We start from the raw sequence: 17,895 nt of genomic DNA on the forward strand, positions 1-17,895 counted from the left end.
AGAGGCAAAATTCTGAGGCTGCTCCCACTTGGGAGGATTGGGAGAGCGGGGGTTTTATTTCCAAGTTTTTCTTCTAGGTCTTCCACAATATTTGCAAGATCAAGGTCATCTTTGGAAGGAAAAGGGCCTCTGGATTTTTAATACTATCTTAGGAAGGTGCTTCTCACCCTTCAAAGTCAATGTCTAAAGAGACTCCTGTTACAAAATCCACAGAGTGTGTCCATCAAAACACTGAGAATGACAACTATTTAATTGCCTGCATGATTAGCACTAGACAGGATAACTTGTTAACTCTTCATTAAAAAATGAGTGTATTAATTCAATGAACATTTATGGAAATCAGACTAAAAGATACGACTACTCAAGTTCACAGTCTAGTGATTAGGAAACCAGCAATCACCCTGCACATTGCTAAGTACCAGAGTAGTGAACTGGGTACTTTAGAAGCACAAGTTATGGGCCTTGGGGTCCACACTTGTTTGGAGCAGGTTCTACGTCAATGTGGCTTGATCTGAGTCCTGGAGGATGACTGAGTTCTATTAGCCAGAGAGAAGCAGAATCTCTGAAAAACCTCAAGAGAACAAATGTTACGACTGTAAGTGAACACAAACAAGAGGCAGAAAAAGCTGGCAGGAAGGCAGGATTCAAACCATAGTGACGGGCGTCCCAGTTTATCGGCAAGTCAGCAGGAAAGCAGCAAAGGAAGGGAGAGTCAGAAGATTCCTTTGGTGTTGGAAACAGATCACTCTCCCAGCAAATGGGAGATCTGAGGGGGAAGGGGCTGGGGCCAGAGAGACTGTTACCAGGGCCACACCAAGAATCACGTCCTTCTTTATTTGAATGTCACCTCCTCAGACAGTTCCTCCCTACAGAGAATTTCAATCTCCTAATGACATCCCAACACTTCTGACCCCCCCCATCCCTGCTTAATTCTTTTCTCTTTAGCACGTATCCCTCTTTAACATCCTACTAGGTATTTTGCTCATTTATATTCATCACATCTGTCCCGCAGGGAGTTTTGTTTCTTGCTGTGTCCCCAACAGTTAGGACACTGCTGCAGGCGCTTGCCAGGAACTCAACAAAGATTCACAGAATGACTGCTGGAACGAAGAACTGAAAGACGCACCATGTAGATCAGGGCCTCGTGATTTATCTCCCGAATCATTCATTCAAAACATAATTACTGAGAGCCTGCTCTGTGCCAGCCAAGGAGCCTAGATGTGAGAGATACAGCAGTGAACAAAGCAGGCAAAGACCTTGATCTCATGGAGCTGATAGCATAATGGGGTACCAGGGCAGTAACACACTGATAGTGAGAGATGCTTTTAAGAAGAATAAGGCAGGGTAAAGGTGTAGGAAGAGATGGAAGGAGGGGCTGGTACAGAATAAGTTTTTGTCATGGAAGGCTTCTCTCACCTTTGAGCAGAGACCGGAACTAAGGCAGACAGAACCATGCAGGTATCTGATATCTGAAGGACGAGTAATTTAGCCGGAGGGAAACAGAAAATATTTTTGTTAAAAAGTCCTGAGTCAGTTCTCACTACCAGTGTGTCTCAAATTTTAATGTTCCATGAATCAACCGGGCGGGGACCCTGCCAAGATAGAGGGTCCTCTGTCTCACCCCCAGAAATTCTAAATCAGGAGATCAAGGATGGGGACGAAGAATCTACATTTCTACTAAGATGCCAGGTGATGATACTGTTGGTCCCTGGATCACAATTTGAGTAGCATCAGTCAAAAACAGCCCTCTTGGGACTTCCCTGGTGGAGCAGAGGTTAAGAATCTGCCTGCCAATACAGGGTACACGGGTTCGAGCCCTGTACCCCGGTCCAGGAAGATCCCACATGCTGAGGAGCAACTAAGCCCGTGTGCCACAACTACTAAGCCTGCACTCTAGAGCCCGTGAGCCACAACTACTGAGCCTGCATGCCTAAAGCTCGTGCTGCACAACACGAGAAGCCACCGCAATGAGAAGCCCACGCACTGCAATGAAGAGTAGCCCCCGCTTGCCACAACTAGAGAAAGCCCACGCGCAGCAACGAAGACCCAACACAGCCAAAAATAAATAAATAAATTAATAAATAAATAAATTTATTTTTTTTAAAAAGCTCAGACCTTATCTAAAACTAATTAAATCAGAATCTGTGGAGGTGGCTTGCTGATTCCCTGCATATTAAACAAAAAAACTGAACATAAACATCGATTGGAAAACAAACTTATGGTTACCAAAGGGGAAGGGGGGGGAAATTAGGAGTTTGGGATAAATATATTCATGCTACTATGTATAAAATATATCACCAACAAGGACCTACTGTACAGCTCAGGGGACTATACTCAGTTTCTAGTAATAACCTATAATGGAAAAGAATATGAAAAAGAATATATACATATATGTATAACTGATTAACCTTGCTGTACACCAGAAACTAACACAACATTGTATATCAACTATACTTCAATTAAAAAAAGAAAAAATAAAAGGATGGATTCTTTTTAAATGTATATATACACACATGTATAACTGAATCACTGTGCTGTACACCTGAAACTAACATGACACTGTAAATCGACTATAGTTCAATTTTTTAAAAGAATTCATTTTTTTTCTAGGAAATTTCTTTTAGTGCATGACGATACTAGGCATGATCATACATTAACTTTTGAATGCTCCGAAAAAGTTGGTGGATTCTACATCTCCCCAGAAGTAAGTGAGGTATCACACAAGCATGTGGTTATAGACTGTCGTTCTATTTTTGTTCTCTAATCACAGGCTGTAGCCCTTTTGGGCAGCTGCATGAATCACACTTACTGAACAACTCCTCTCTGCCGACCCCGCGCTGGGCACTCCGAGAAGAATATGACCAGATCCATGAATCAGAGGACCCTGTAGCCTAACAAGAGAGAGAGATGAAACTGAGAGTTACATGCTCTGTGGCAAGTGCAACTCCAAAGGAGCAAAGGAAATTCATCATTTTCCTTCCATAACTGCAACTCTTTCTAACTTTCTCATATAAATATAACATTCTTCTAGTTGCCATGTGTGAAAATCTTAGAGTTGCTGTTAATACCTGTTATGGGCTGAATTGTGACCCCCCCCCCCAGCCCCAAACTCATACGTTAAACTCCTAATCTCCAGGACCTCAGAATGTAATTGTATTTGGAGATGGGCATTTAAAGAGGTGACTAAGTTAAAATGAGGTCATTCCGGTGGGCCCTAAATCAATCTGACTGGTGTCCTTCTAAGAGGAAATTTGGACACAAACAGGGACAGCAGGGGCACGCACACACACACAAAGGAAAGACCGGGAGGACACAGCAAGAAGGAGGCCATCTACAAGCCAAGGAGAGAGGTCTCAGAAGAAACGAAACCTGCTGATACCTTGATCTTGGACTCCCAGCTCCAGAACTGTAAGAAAATTAATTTCTATTGTTTAAGCCACTCAGGCTGTAATACTTTATTCCAGCAGCCTTAGCAAACTAATACAATCTCCCTTCCCTTGGTTTTCGTATATAAACAACTTATAATAATTAATTTTTAAGTCCTACTAACTCAGCATCTGGGTTTGCTTTAAAATACTCAATGGGAAAAATGTGTGCATGGGGAGAGGGAGATGCAGCAAGATTAGTAAGGACTGAAGCAGGGTGACTGTTACACAGGAATTTATTATATTGGTATTATACTTTGGGTTGTCTGGAAATTTCCAGAATTAAGAGTTAAGGATATGGGGCTTCCCTGGTGGCACAGTGGTTAAGAATCTGCCTGCCAATGCAGGGGACACGGGTTCAAGCCCTGGTCCGCGAAGATCACACATGTTGTGGAGAAACTAAGCTCATGAGCCACAACTACTGAGTCTGCGCTCTAGAGCCCACAAGCCACAACTACTGAGACCGTGTGCCACAACTACTGAAGCCCGTGCACCTAGAGCCCATGCTCCACAGTAAGAGAAACCACCACAATGGGAAGTCCGCGAACCACAATTAGAGAAAGCCTGTGCACAGCAAGGAAGACCCAACACAGCCAAAAATAAATAAATAAAATAAATTTACAAAAAAAAAAAGTTAAGGATATGAATAATCTGGTAACAATTTTGTATAACATAAATACACACTGAAAAACTGACAAACAGAAATGCACTGAAATGTTAATAATCATCTATATCCTATACGTCTATGTCCTATATATGTCATACATATCCTAAACGTTATAACATATACATCTATATTGGTAATTCTTAATGTTTTTCATTACATCATATCTCTACATTTTCTGAATTCTCTACAATGAATGTGCACTTCTTCTATAATTGGAATATAAACTATGAATATTTAAAATAAGATTAAATGAGAATGCTTTCAATTTTTTTTTTAATGTATTTACTTTTATTATTTATTTTATTTTCGGCTGCGTTGGGTCTTTGTTGCTGCGCGTGGGCTTTCTCTAGTTGCGGCGAGCTGGGGTTACTCTTCATTGCGGTGTGCGGGCTTCTCATTGTGGTGGCTTCTCCTGTTGCACAGCATGGGCTCTAGGCACGTGGGCTCAGTAGTTGTGGCTCGCGGGCTCCAGAGCGCAGGCTCAGTAGCCGTGGCGCATGGGCTTAGTTGCTCCACAGCATGTGGGATCCTCCCGGACCAGGGCTCAAACCTGTGTCCTCTGCATTGGTAGGCGGATTCGTAACCATTGCACCACCAGGGAAGCCCTCAAATTCTTATAAAGACACCCAAACTCACTAACCCTGCTTTCAAATCCTCTACAATAAAATCCAACCTACCTCCACAACTTGATGCCAAATGCCTCCTCTGCAGCCAGTTTCCTATGGTTGAATATTTCGATAGACTGTTTTTCTATTTTGTTTCCTAATTCCAATTTTGGGATTTTAAACTAGGGGACCAAGGATATCCAAAGATATAAGGAACGCAAGCCCTAGACTCAAATCCCACTGCTCTTAAGTAACTTATGCTCTCTCTATCTCCATTTCCTCATCTGTAAAATAGAGGTAATAAAAGTATTCACTTCATAGGGCCTTGTGAAGGTTAAATGCACTAATTTTTATAAAGCCCTTAGGACGAGACTTAGGACTCAATGTTTAACTATTTTGATTACCACTCATGCCCTGTACACGATCTACATATTTTCATAATTATTTAACAGTAACTGAACGCTTTTGTAGCACAAATATTTACTAATGAATAAAATACCTTCTACCACTGGAACAGAAAAGGAAGATGCTATAAGTCCTGCCACGGTGGGGCTCTGCTACCAGAAGCCCTGGGCTCACTCCTCTCTTTTCTACAGCCCCCCTTTTCAGATACCAGGGCAGGAGAAGGAAAGGAGGCTGGGAGACACAACGATTTTGTGGTCCTGGGAAAACTACAGCGGGTATCTGTGGGTGACCCACTTTTTCTTTAAAAACGGGTCAGAAGTCGTCCAGGCACAGCCTCCTTTCCGGCAGGGATCAGAAAGAATTGCCAGTGGCACTTCGAGGAGCTTCCACCGAAAGCGATGCTTTTCTGATTATCATATCATTAACAGCCGACACCTTGCCACACGCCTGATCTGTCCCAAACATTTATCTGGTATAAGGCAGGTACTCGTAATATCCCTTTTTACAGAAAAGGAAACCGAGGCACAGAAAGATTAAATTCTCATCCAACCTTATGTCGCTAGGAAGTAACAGAGCGTGTGGAAGGAAGGTAATGGGGGGAGGCGGGTTGGACGGCAAGGAGCCCGGGAGACAAACTGCCGATTTCTGTCCGCCTACAATCCGAGGACTTGCGAACCGCCGCAAACGCAGAGAATCGGGCGAGGGGAAGGCAAGCGGCCGCCCCCGCCCCTCCACCCCGCCCTCTGCCGCAGGTCAAGGCTTTTCTGCCCTGTGACCGAGGACCGAGCCCGGCTGATCCCAGGACCAGCTCAGAAAAGTTAAAAGAAATCGCAGGCTCCTAAAGATCACTCACCTCCCAGAGAGAACCGAAGGCCGCAATCGCAACCTCCTGAAGCGGAAATACCTCCGACTACGCGGAGCTCCTGGACTACATTTCCCAGCATCCCCGAAAGGAACAAGAGCCGCTGCCCCGCCCCCCGGGGCGAAAGTGCCGACTTCAACATCGACGGCCTGAATCCAGTTTCCCAGAATCCACGAAAGTGGCGGCTTCGTATTCTCGCCCTCCGGTATCCGAAATGCCTCCAAACACGCACAGCACTGGATTGTACTCTTCTATTTCCCCAGCGGCGCGATTAACACATCCGCGCTTTCCTGGAGCGGAAGTGCCCCAATCACAGGAAGCGTCGAGACTACACGTCCCAGAATCCTCTGTAGGGCTGAGCTTCCCGCCTGTCTGCAATTTTATTTTGAATCAGCAGGTGGAGTCTTGGGGCGCTTGTAGAACTTGGCTTGCGTTTTCTTTTTCTCATTGTTCCCTGACAGAAATTGGAAATATAAATGGAAAAGTAAATGGAAAATAATTATAAAGGCGTGCTATGCGTGATGTAAAAATAGAGATCGTAAAAGGGACGGGCTGAGCTATAATGAACAATCTACTACCTGGACCTGGAGTCACCTTTGACCAAGAACCCATGAAAAGGAGGTGCAACCAATGGGACATGAGAAGCAGCAAAATTCTCCGCTTTTCCTTTGCTTTGGTTTCTTGCATAGTTAGGTAATTGGAGAAAATATTACAGTATTTAATACCACCCTACATAATATTTCGAAAAAGTTATTCTTTGAGTTCCAATTAAGAAATCACACCATGTAATTCGTATTCCTTTTTAACGGAAATATAATTGATATAAAACATTGTATAAGTTTAAGGTATACAACATGTTGATTTGATACATTTATTTATTGCAATATGATTACCATCTTAGTGTTAGCTAACACGTCTATCGCCTCACCTAATTTTCATGTCTTTTTTGTGGCCAGAACAATTAGGATCTAGTCCCTTAGCAACTTTGAAGTTTATAATACAATAGTATTGACTATAATCACTATGCTGTCCACTAGCTCTCCAGGAGTTATCCCCTAGTTCCAAATTTGTACCGTTACACAACGTATCCCATTTCCCCAACCCCTAACGTTTAATATCCATCATTCTACTCTCTGTATTTATGAGTTCGCCTTAAGATTCCACATATAAATGATATCATACAGTATCTCTCTTTGTCTGAATTAATCTCACTTAGCATAATCCCCTCAAAGTCCACCTACGTTGTTGCAAATATCAGCGTTTCTTTCTTTCTCATGGCTGAATAAATTCCATTGTATATATGCTACAACTTCCTTATCCAGTCATCTGTTGACAAACACTCAGGTTGTTTCCATACTGTGAATAATGCTGAAATAAACATGGGAGTGCATATACCTCTTCAAATTCCTATTTTCATTTACTTTGAATATATACCCAGAAGTAGAACTGTTGTATCATATGGTAATTCTATTTTTAATTTTTCGAGGAAACTCTATATTGTTTTCCATAATGGATACACCAATTTACATTCCCACCAACGGTGTACAAGTGTTCCCTTATCTCCACATCTTCACCAACACTTGTTATCTCTTGCCTTCTTGATGACAGTCATTCTAACAGGTGTGAGGTCATATCTTATTGAGATTTTGATTTGTATTTCCATGCTGATTAGTGATGTTGAGCATCTTTTATGTACCTGTTAGCCATTTGTATTTCTTCTCTGGAAAAATGTCTATTTAATTCTTATGCCCTTTAAAAAAAAAATGGACTGTTTGGGTTTTTTGGCTATTGAGTTGTATGAGTTCTTTACATATTCTGGATGTTAACCCCTTATCTGATATATGCTTTGAAAATATTTTCTCCCATTCCATAAGTTGCCTTTTCATTTTTAAAATTATTTCTTTTCCTGTACAAAAGCTTTTCAGTTTGATGTAGTCCCACTTGTTGATTTTTGCTTTTGTTGCTTGTGCTTTTTGTGTCATATCCAAAAAATAATTGCTTGGTCCAATGTCAAATAATTTTTCCCTGTGTTTTCTTTTAGAAGTTTTATGGCATCAGGTCTTACATTTAAGTCTTTAATCCATTTCAAGGTAACTTTTGTGAGTGGTTTAAGACAGAGGTCAGATTTCATTTTTCTGCATGTGGTTATCCATTTTTTGAAGAGGCTATACTTTTCCTACTGAGTGTTCTTGACTCCCTTGTCAAGTATTAGTTGACTATATATGCAGGGTCTTATTTCTGGGCTCTTGATTCTGTTCCATTGGTCTATGTGTCTAATTTTATGTCAGGACCACACTGTTTTACTTACTATATCTTTGTAGTATAGTTTGAAATTAGGAAGTGTGATGATTCTCACGTTGCTCTTTTTTTCTTCTGATAGCTTTGGCTATTAGGGGTCTTTTGTGGTTCCACAGAAAGTTTTAGAATTCTTTTTTCTATTTCTGTGAAATATACCATTGGAATTTTGATAGGGATTGCACTGAATCTATAGATGGCTTTGGGTAGTAGGGACATTCTAACGATATTAATTCTTCTGGCCCAAGTACACAGGATATTTTTCTGTTTATCTGTGTCTTCAATTTCTTCCATCAAAGTCTTATCATTTTCAGTATACAAGTCTTTCATCCCCTTATTTAAATTTATTCCTAAGTATTTTATTGTTTTGATGATATTGTGAATGTAATTATTTTTTTCTTTTTTAGACACTTTGTTGTTACTGTATAAAAAAGCAACTGATTTTTGCACATTAATTTTGTATTGTTCAACTTTACAGAATTCGTTGATCAGTTCTAACAGTTTTGGGGTGTAGTCTTTAGGATTTTCTATATATATAAAAGCATATCATCTGCAAACAAAGGCAATTTTATTTCTTCCTCTCTGATTTGGATGCCTTTTAATTTCTTTATATTTTCTGATTGTTCTGCTGAGACTTCCAGTACTATGTTGAATAGGAGTGGTGAGAGAGGGCACCCTTGTTTTGTTCCTGTTGTTAGAGGAAAAGCTTTCAACCTTTCACCATTGAGTATGATGTTAGCTCTGGGAATGATGTATATGGCTTCTATTATGTTGAGATATGTTCCATCTATACCAATTTGTTGAGAGTTTTTATCATGAAAGGATGTTGTATTGTCAAATGCTTTTTCTGCATCTCTTTAGATGGTCCTATGATTTTTATCTTTCATACTGTTAATGTGATGTAATGTGGTACACATTGCATTTTTTTAAATTCTTAATTTTTTAATAAATTTATTTATTTTATTTATTTTGGGCTGTGTTGGGTCTTTGTTGCTGGGCACAGGCTTTCTCTAGTTGCGGCGAGCGGGGGCTACTCTCTGTTGCAGTGCACAGGCTTCTCATTGCAATGGCATCTCTTGTTGTGGAGCACAGGCTCTAGGCATGCGGGCTTCAGTAGTTGTGGCACGCAGGCTCTAGAGCGCAGGCTCAGTAGTTGTGGTGCACGGGCTTAGTTGCTCCACGGCATGTGGGATCTTCCCAGACCAGGGCTCAAACCCGTGTCCCCTGCATTGGCAGGCGGATTCTTAACCACTGCACCACCAAGGAAGCCCCACATTGCATATTTTAAAAATATATTTATTTATTTTGGCTGTGCCGGGTCTTAGTTGTGGCACATGGGATCTTCGTTGTGGTATGCAGACTTCTTACTTGCAGCATGCATGCGGGATCTAGTTCCCTGACCAGAGATTGAACTCAGGCCCCCTGCATTGGGAGCACTACCCACTGGACCACCAGGGAAGTCCCCACATTGTGTATGTTCAACCATCCTTGTATCCCAGGGATAAATCCCACTTGGTCATAGTGTATGATCCTTTTAATATGACATTGAATTCAGTTTTCTGATATTTTGTTGAGAATTTTTGCATCTATGTTCATCAAGGATATTGGCCTGTGGTTTTCTTTTCTTGTAGTGTCCTTATCTGGCTTTGGTATCAGGGCATTTCTAGGCTTGTAAAATGAGTTTGGGAGTGATCCTTCCTTTTTAAGTTTTGGAAGAGTTTGAGAAATATTGGTGTTCATTCTTCATCAATGTTTGGTAGAATTCACTAGTGAAACCATCTGGTCCTGGGCTTTTCTGTGTTGGGAGGTTTTTGACTACTGATTCAACCTCCTTACTTGTTAGCAGTCTAATTAGATTTTCTATTCCTTTCTGACTTGGTCTTTGTAGGTTGTATGTTTCTAGAAATCTATCCTTTTCTTCTGGATTATTCAATTTGTTCGCATGTAATTATTCATACTAGTCATTTATGATTCTATATATTTCTGTGGTATCAGTTGTAAGGTCTCCTCTTTCATTTCTGATTTTATTTGAGTACTTCTTTTTTCTTCATCTAGCAAAAGTTAATCAATTTTATTTATCTTTTAAAAACAGCTCTTAGCTCCATTGATCTTTTCTATTGTTTTTTTCTAGTCTCTATTTTATTTATTTCTGCTCTATCTTTGTTTTTTCCTTCCTTTTGCTAACTTTGGGCTTAATTTGTTCTTCTTTTTCTAGTTTATCCTGGTGTAAAGTTCAGTTATTTACTTGAGATCTTTTTATTTTCTTAATATAGGTGTTTATTACTAATAACTTCCCTCATAGAATTGCGTTTGCAGCATCCCTTTAGGTTTTGGCATATTGTGTTTCCATTTTCATTCATTTCAAGATATTTTTTGATTTCCTTTTTAATTTCTTCTTTGATCCAGCAGTTGTTCGAAAGTGTGCTGTATTTCTCCTTCATTTCTGAAAGATAACATTGTCAGAGTATCCTTGGTTTGCAGCTTTTTTCTCTCAGCCTTTCACAGAGGTAAAGTGCCTCTTTATCACATCATATCAAGGATGTACAATCAACAGGATGTATCACTGTTGATGTTCACCTTGACCATCTAGATGAGGTAGGGTTTGTCAGGTTTCTCTATCATAAAATTTCTCTTTTTCCCCCTTTCCATATTGTGCTTTTTGGAAAAAAGTTACTACACATAGCCCACACTGAGGAAATGGGGAGTTATTGTCCACCTCCTTAAGCGCAGAGTAGCTACATAAATTATTTAGGAATATTTCATAATTTTAGTGCTAGTATAAACAGTGTTTTTTACTTTCAATTTCTGATTGTGTGTTTATTTCTCCTTTCAATTTTTGCTTCATGTATCTTGGAGCTCTGTTGCTAGGTGCATACACATTTAGGACTGATATGTCTTCTAAGTGAATAGGTCCTCTATAATTGTGTAATATCTCACTTTATCCCTAGTGATTTTCCTTGTTCTAAAGTCTAAGATTGTCTGATATTAATGTAACCACATCAGTTATATTTTTCCTTTTTAATTGTGATAAAATTTACGTAACATAAAATTTACTATTTTTAAGTGTACCATTCAGTAGTGTTAAGTATATTCACACTGTTGTGTAACCACAACGACTACCCATCTCCAACTTTTTCATCATCCCATACTGAAACTGTACCCATTAAACAATAACTTTCCATTTTCCCTCTCCTAACCTCTGGTAACTGCTGTTCTACTTCTGTATCAATGTATTTGACTATTCTGAGTATGTCGTGTATGTCCACATTCATATTATTAACCAGAATTCAATATTTACTTATAATAATTTTCTTTTGAGGTAAAACTTACATACAATGAAATGCACAAATCTAAAGTAAACATTTACTAATTTCTGACTAATGCATTCATTGGTATAAGCCAAATCTCTATCAGGATATAGAACATTACTACCAGCCCACAAAGTTCCCTCATGCCCTTCTAATCAATCCTCAGTCCAACTCCACAGGAAGCAACTACTGCTCTCATTTTCCACCACAGATTACTTCTGCCTGTTTTAGAACATCATAGAAATTGAATCAAAGTGCATATACTCTTTTGATTAATGTATCTTTCACTCAATATATCTTAGATTCATCCATGTTGTTGTATATATACTCGGAGTTCATTCCTATTTACTGATGAATAGCAGCCCATTGAATGAATAAACCAGTTTGTTTATCCATTCTCTTAGGATGGATAGCTGTGCTGTTTCCAGGTTTGGGCTATTAGAAATAAAGCAGTGATTGAGCGATCTTGTACAGATCTTTGGGAGAACATATGTTTACTTTTCACTTAAACAAATATTTGACTTGAATTGCTTGGTAAGGGTATGTCTGCATGGTAAATGTTAACAGGGTTAGTTTCATAAGAACATGCCAGACCCTTTTCCAAAATAATTGCAACATTTGACACTCCACCAAAAACATATGAGATTTATAAGTGCTCCAGACAACATTTGGTGTTGTCAGTCTTTATAACTTTCGCCATTCTGGTGGGTGTGTAAGGGTATCTCATTGCAATTTTAATTTGTATTTTTCTGGTGCTTAATGACCACCTTTTATGTGTCTATTAGCCATTTGCATATTATTTGGTGAACTCTCTATTGTAATAACTCCATTTTAAAAATATATTCATTTATTTTATATATTTTTGGCTGCGTCAGGTCTTTGTTGCTGTGTGCAGGCTTTCTCTATTTGAGGCAAGCATGGCTAATCTTCATCGTGGTGCGTGGGCTTCTCATTGCAGTGGCTTCTCTTATTGTGGAGCACAGGCTCTAGGCATGCGGGCTTCAGTAGTTGTGGGGCACCAGCTCAGTAGTTGTGACACGCGGGCTCTAGAGCACAGGCTCAGTAGTTGTGGCGCACAGGCTTAGTTGCTCCTCGGCATGTGGGATCTTCCCAGACCAGGGCTCGAACCTGTGTCCTCTGCACTGGCAGGCGGAGTCTTAACCACTGCACCACCAGGGAAGTCCCTATCATTCTTGATACTGGTAATTTGTGCCTTCTCCTATTTTTCCTTTTTAGTCTGATGATAAGTTTGTCAACTGTATTGATCTTATGAAAGAACCAGGTTTTGGTTTCATTGATTCCCTCTGTTTTTCTATTTAATAAATTTCATTTTAAAACAGCTTGATTGTAATACTATTAACATACCATACAATTCACCCATTTAAAGTGTACAATAGTTTTTAATATATTTACAGAACTGTGCATCCATCACCACAATCTAACTTTAGAACATTTTCATCCCCCTCAAAGTCCCAAACTCATTAGCTATCTTCCCACCCCACCCCCCAACCACAATTCCTGGCCCAAGCAACCAGTAACCTATGTACTATCTCTATAGATTTACACATTCTAGAGGTTTCATATAAATGGAATCACATAATATGTGATTTTTCTGTGATTGGCTTCTTTCAATTAGCATAATTTTTTCAAGGTTTGTCCATGTTACAGCATGTATCAATACTTCATTTCTCTTTTGGTATTGAATAATATTCCATTGTGTGGATATACCACATCAGTTGATGCATATTTGGGTTGTCTCCACTTTGGCTATTATGAATATTGCTGAACATTTGTATCCAGAAGCCTGAATATTATACTTAATGGCAGGCAGTATAGCTAGTTTATAATAGAGTATTCCCAATTCCTCCTTCTCATCCCTTATAACAATGCTGTCATTCATTTCACTTATTGGTATGCCATAATTACATTATTGTTATTATTACTTTGAATAAATATAATTTTTATATATAAATTAGATCAATAATAAGAAAAAATAAAAGATTTTATTTTGTCTTCATTTATTCCTTTACTAGTGATCTTCTTTTCTTCATGTAGATCTGAATTTCTGACCTATATCATTCTATTTCTCTATAAACAACTTCTTTTAACATTTCTTGAAGGCAGATTTACTGGCAACAAAGTCCCTCAGTTTTTGCTTGTCTGAGGAAGTCTTTATTTCTCTTTAACTTTTGAAGGATAATTTCACTGGATATAGGATTCTAGGTTGGTAGTTTTTTTCCTTCAACACCTTATTTTATTTATTTTGGCCACACCATGTGGCCTGTGAGATCTTAGTTCCCTCACCAGAGATTGAACCCAGGCCCCCTGCATTGGGAGTGCAGAGTCTTAACCACTGGACCACCAGGGAATTTCCTCCTTCAACACTTTAAATACTTCATTTTCTTCTTGCATGTTTTCTGAAGTCAGATTTAATTTTTATCTTTGTATCTCCATAGGTCAGTTGCTATCCCCACCCTCTAGCTTCTTTTCCAAGATTTTATCCTTGTCTTTGGTTTTCTGAAGCTTGAACATGGTATGCTTATGTGTCGTTTTTGGTATTTATCCTAAGCTTTCTGGATCTGTGGTTTTGTGTCTATCATTAATTGTGGAAAATTCCTAACCACTATTAATTCAATATTTTTTCTCCTTTCTCTGTCTCTTCTCCCTGTGTTCTCATTTACATATGTTACACCTTTTATATTTATCCTCGTTTTTTTAAAATATTCTGTTCCACTTACCTGTTTTTCATTCTTTTTCTTTACATTCCAGTTTAGAAAGTTACTACTGACTTATCTTGAAGCTCATTGATTCTTTCCCTGGCCATGTCCAGTCTACTGGTGATCCCATCAAAAGCATTCTTCATTTCTGTCACAGTGTTTTTCATTTCAGGCATTTCTGGTTTTATTATTATTTTTCTAAGTTGTGGTAAAATACACATTACACAAAATTTACCATTTTTATTTTCTATTTATTTTTTAAAATAAATTTATTTATTTATTTTTGGCTGTGTTGGGTCTTCATTCCTGCATGCAGGCTTTTCTCTAGTTGCAGTGAGTGGGGGCTACTCTTTGTTGTGGTGCACGGGCTTCTTACTGCGGTGGCTCCTCTTGTTGTGGAGCATGGGCTCCAGGCACGCGGGCTCTAGAGTGCAAGCTCAGTAGTTGTGGCGCACAGGCTTAGTTGCTCCGCGGCATGGGGGATCTTCCCGGACCGGGGCTTGAACCCATGTCCCCTGAATTGGCAGGCGGATTCTCAACCACCATGCCACCAGGAAAGCCCTAATTTTACCATTTTTAAGTGTACAGTTCAGTAGTGTTATGTACGTTCACACTGTTATGCAACAATCACCACCATCGATCTCCAGAACCCGTTTTATGTTGCAAAACTGAGAATACGTCCATTAAATAATAACTTCTCATTCCTCCTTCTCACAGACCTGGAAACTACCACTCTACTTTGTGTCTCTATATATGTGACTACTCTAGGTACCTCATATAAGTGGAATCATACAGTATTCATCTTTTTGTGATGGGCTTGTTTCACTTAGTATAATGTCCTATAGATTCATCTAAGTTACAGCATGTGTCAGAATCTCATCTTTTTAAGGCTAAATAATATAATCCATCATATGTATATGTCCCATTTTGTTTTCCTGTTCATCCATCAATGAACACTTGGGTTGCTTCCAGTTTTTGGCTACTGTGAATAATGTGGCTATGAACATGAGTGTCTAGCATTTCCTCTGGAATCTTTCCTAGGGTCTCCATTTCTCTGCTTATATTACTTAACTGTTCTTGCAAAGTTCTCTTGTGGAAGGATTCTAAAAAATGTATATAACCTCTGTCCTGGAATTCCATTAGGAATTTATTTAGAAGTACATATACCCTTATTTTTAGGAGATGCATACTGAAGTATTTAGTATTTTATTAAAAGTGGAAGGAAATATAATTTTAAAAAATCAATGAGGGGCTCCCCTGGTGGCACAGTGGTTAAGAATCAGCCTGCCAATGCAGGAGACACGGGTTCGAGCCCTGGTCCGGGAAGATCCCACATGCCACGGAGCAACTAAGCCTGTGCGCCACAACTACTGAGCCTGCACTCTAGAGTCTGCGAGTCACAACTACTGAGCCTGTGTGCCACAACTACTGAAGCCTGTGCACCTAGACCCTGTGCTCCACAACAAGAGAAGCCACCACAATGAGAAGCCTGCACACTGCAATGAAGAGTAGCCCCCACTTGCCGCAACCAGAGAAAAGCCTGCGCGCAGCAACAAAGACCCAACACAGCTAAAAATAAAATAAAATAAATAAATTTATTTTTAAAATAAATAAATAATCAATGTGAAGAATGGGAACACCAAAGATATAACTATTATCACTGACAATGACCACGCTCCCATTCATAGTTGCCATATTTTAACAGCAATAAGGTCTTACATAGGAAATAGTACTATAATTTTGTATTTCATTGGAATATATATATTGATAAAACAATGTATTAATTACCTATAATTTGAAGTTTGGCAAGTAGCTCTCTGGTGGACAAATTGAATGGTCTTAAGTGTGTCTTCTCTGAGTCACAGTTTTCTCTTCAGAAAACGAAGTAACAATGTTGCTTGACATAGAATTCAGGTCATGACTCCCTGGTCCTTCTTCTCTGACTCTCCAAGTGTAAATAATTCGGTTTTTAGTCCAGGGCTTTCCAAACTTATCCACTAAAAATTCCTTCACAGCACAGAAGAATGAAAGCTTACCCCTGGTAGTCTAACATGGACACAAAAGTGGCAACCGTTTGCATATACAGCATAGGACTCTGAATTCTGTCTTATTTGAAAAGATATATTGATTTGGATTCTTCTTAAAAAATCTGTCTGACTGAACATAAAATATCCAAATGATTTGCCAAATAAATAGCAAATCCTTTTACCCAATTCTTAAAGTTATTGCCGCAAAAAGGTGCAACATTTCTCTTTCATTGTTGAGAAGAGTAAGGCGGCCTAGTCACTCACAAACATATACAGTCATAATATCACAGGGTTCTATATTCATATAATCAAAATCCCACATATCCATCTCGGAGCCATGTAGTTTCTCACTCAGTAAGCCTGTTCACATGATCCACATTCACAATATCCACAGAATGCACACGTAAGAAAAGCAAAAAAGTCAAGTAAATTTTAAGTCATACTCACAGATAAAAACATACAATCTCATAACTAAAGTCATAATCTCACAGGCCTCAAATAGTGCATCATATTATATAATTCCACACATAGTCACAAAAGTACTCAAACTTTTTAATGTTTATTTTAGAAGAGTCTGGGAAATAAAGTTTTATTAGGAGATTAAAATACGTTCAAACTTCCTTTCAAGCTGCCCAGAGAGTTGGGAAAAGAAATGTTCCACTCTCCACTGGGGCCATGGAGGGCTCACATGAGGGAAGGTCAGAGTTCACCGCAGTTTCACCTAAGGTCAGCGGGTACAGTGCTGTTTTCACAAGTCCCACTGGGGAGTTGAGAGAGGAAGAAGGCTGGATTGAAATCTGATTTGATTTGGCTAAGGTGCAGGGCTGCATTATGACCTTTGTTGGCCCCTTCTTCCAAAAAAACAGAAAATAAAAATAATAGTATTTTACGATTGTTTAGGTATAGTAATAATAATAAATGGAGTTTCTTTGAATTAAACATTTTCTTTGACCAAAAATTAATGTTTACTTCTGATTTTAAAAGACATTTTTGTAGGCCCCTAAAAGTATTGTGGGCCCTAGGCATTTTGCCTTCTGTGTCTAATGGATGAGTCAGCCCTGCTAGTATGTGTCTTCGGCAAAAGTCAGCCAGACTCGGCCTTTTATGGAAAGAAAGGCAAGTTACTGGGCAGGAGGAATTTCGGGGTGGGGATGGAGGAGCGGGGAGGAAGTGTGCTTAACAAGTTTTATAATATCTCAAAATCTGAAACACAAACCATTTTCACATCCACACTCTACGAAACAAACCAAACAGAAACAATCCCATACATGGTTACAGACACACAATGGGTCCCACAACATCGTACAGCATGAAAACGCGAACACACCTACACACGCCCAGGCGTTCTTTCTTTAAAACAAATGCATACTTAATGCCAGCTGTGCTCCTGGCGCTACTCCAGGTGATGATGCTACCTGGGCGTAAGGTGAAAGACTAAAGTCCTGTCCTCACAACTCACACGTAGGTAACCACCGTACCCAAGAGCCCACCACCGACTCCGACTCCTCCTGCTGCACGCAGGTTTGAGGCTCTTAAGTCCCCAAGCGCCTGCTCGGACTGCTACAGTCTGGGCTCATATTCCAC

At 39.4% G+C, this 17,895-nt stretch overlaps 1 protein-coding gene across 8 annotated transcripts in view; it reads right to left on the reverse strand.

Annotated features, from left to right (window-relative positions):
* Nucleotides 1-17,895, reverse strand: part of LOC137214349 (zinc finger protein 227) — a 119,841-nt gene that overhangs the window by 100,882 nt on the left and 1,064 nt on the right. For 3 of the 8 annotated variants that reach the window (XM_067717953.1, XM_067717950.1, XM_067717957.1), the window contains exons 2-3: nucleotides 5,956-6,418; nucleotides 2,810-2,891 (exon numbers count right to left, since the gene is read on the reverse strand). The gene's annotated coding sequence lies outside the window, so the exon portion shown is untranslated. Of the gene's footprint in view, nucleotides 1-2,809; nucleotides 2,892-3,379; nucleotides 3,401-5,955; nucleotides 6,419-16,072; nucleotides 17,884-17,895 lie in introns of those variants that run through there. The other 5 variants (XM_067717949.1, XM_067717952.1, XM_067717954.1 and 2 more) reach the window with 5 other exon arrangements.

This window comes from Pseudorca crassidens, chromosome 20, assembly GCF_039906515.1.
Source record: "Pseudorca crassidens isolate mPseCra1 chromosome 20, mPseCra1.hap1, whole genome shotgun sequence".
Taxonomy (NCBI): Eukaryota; Metazoa; Chordata; class Mammalia; order Artiodactyla; family Delphinidae; genus Pseudorca; species Pseudorca crassidens.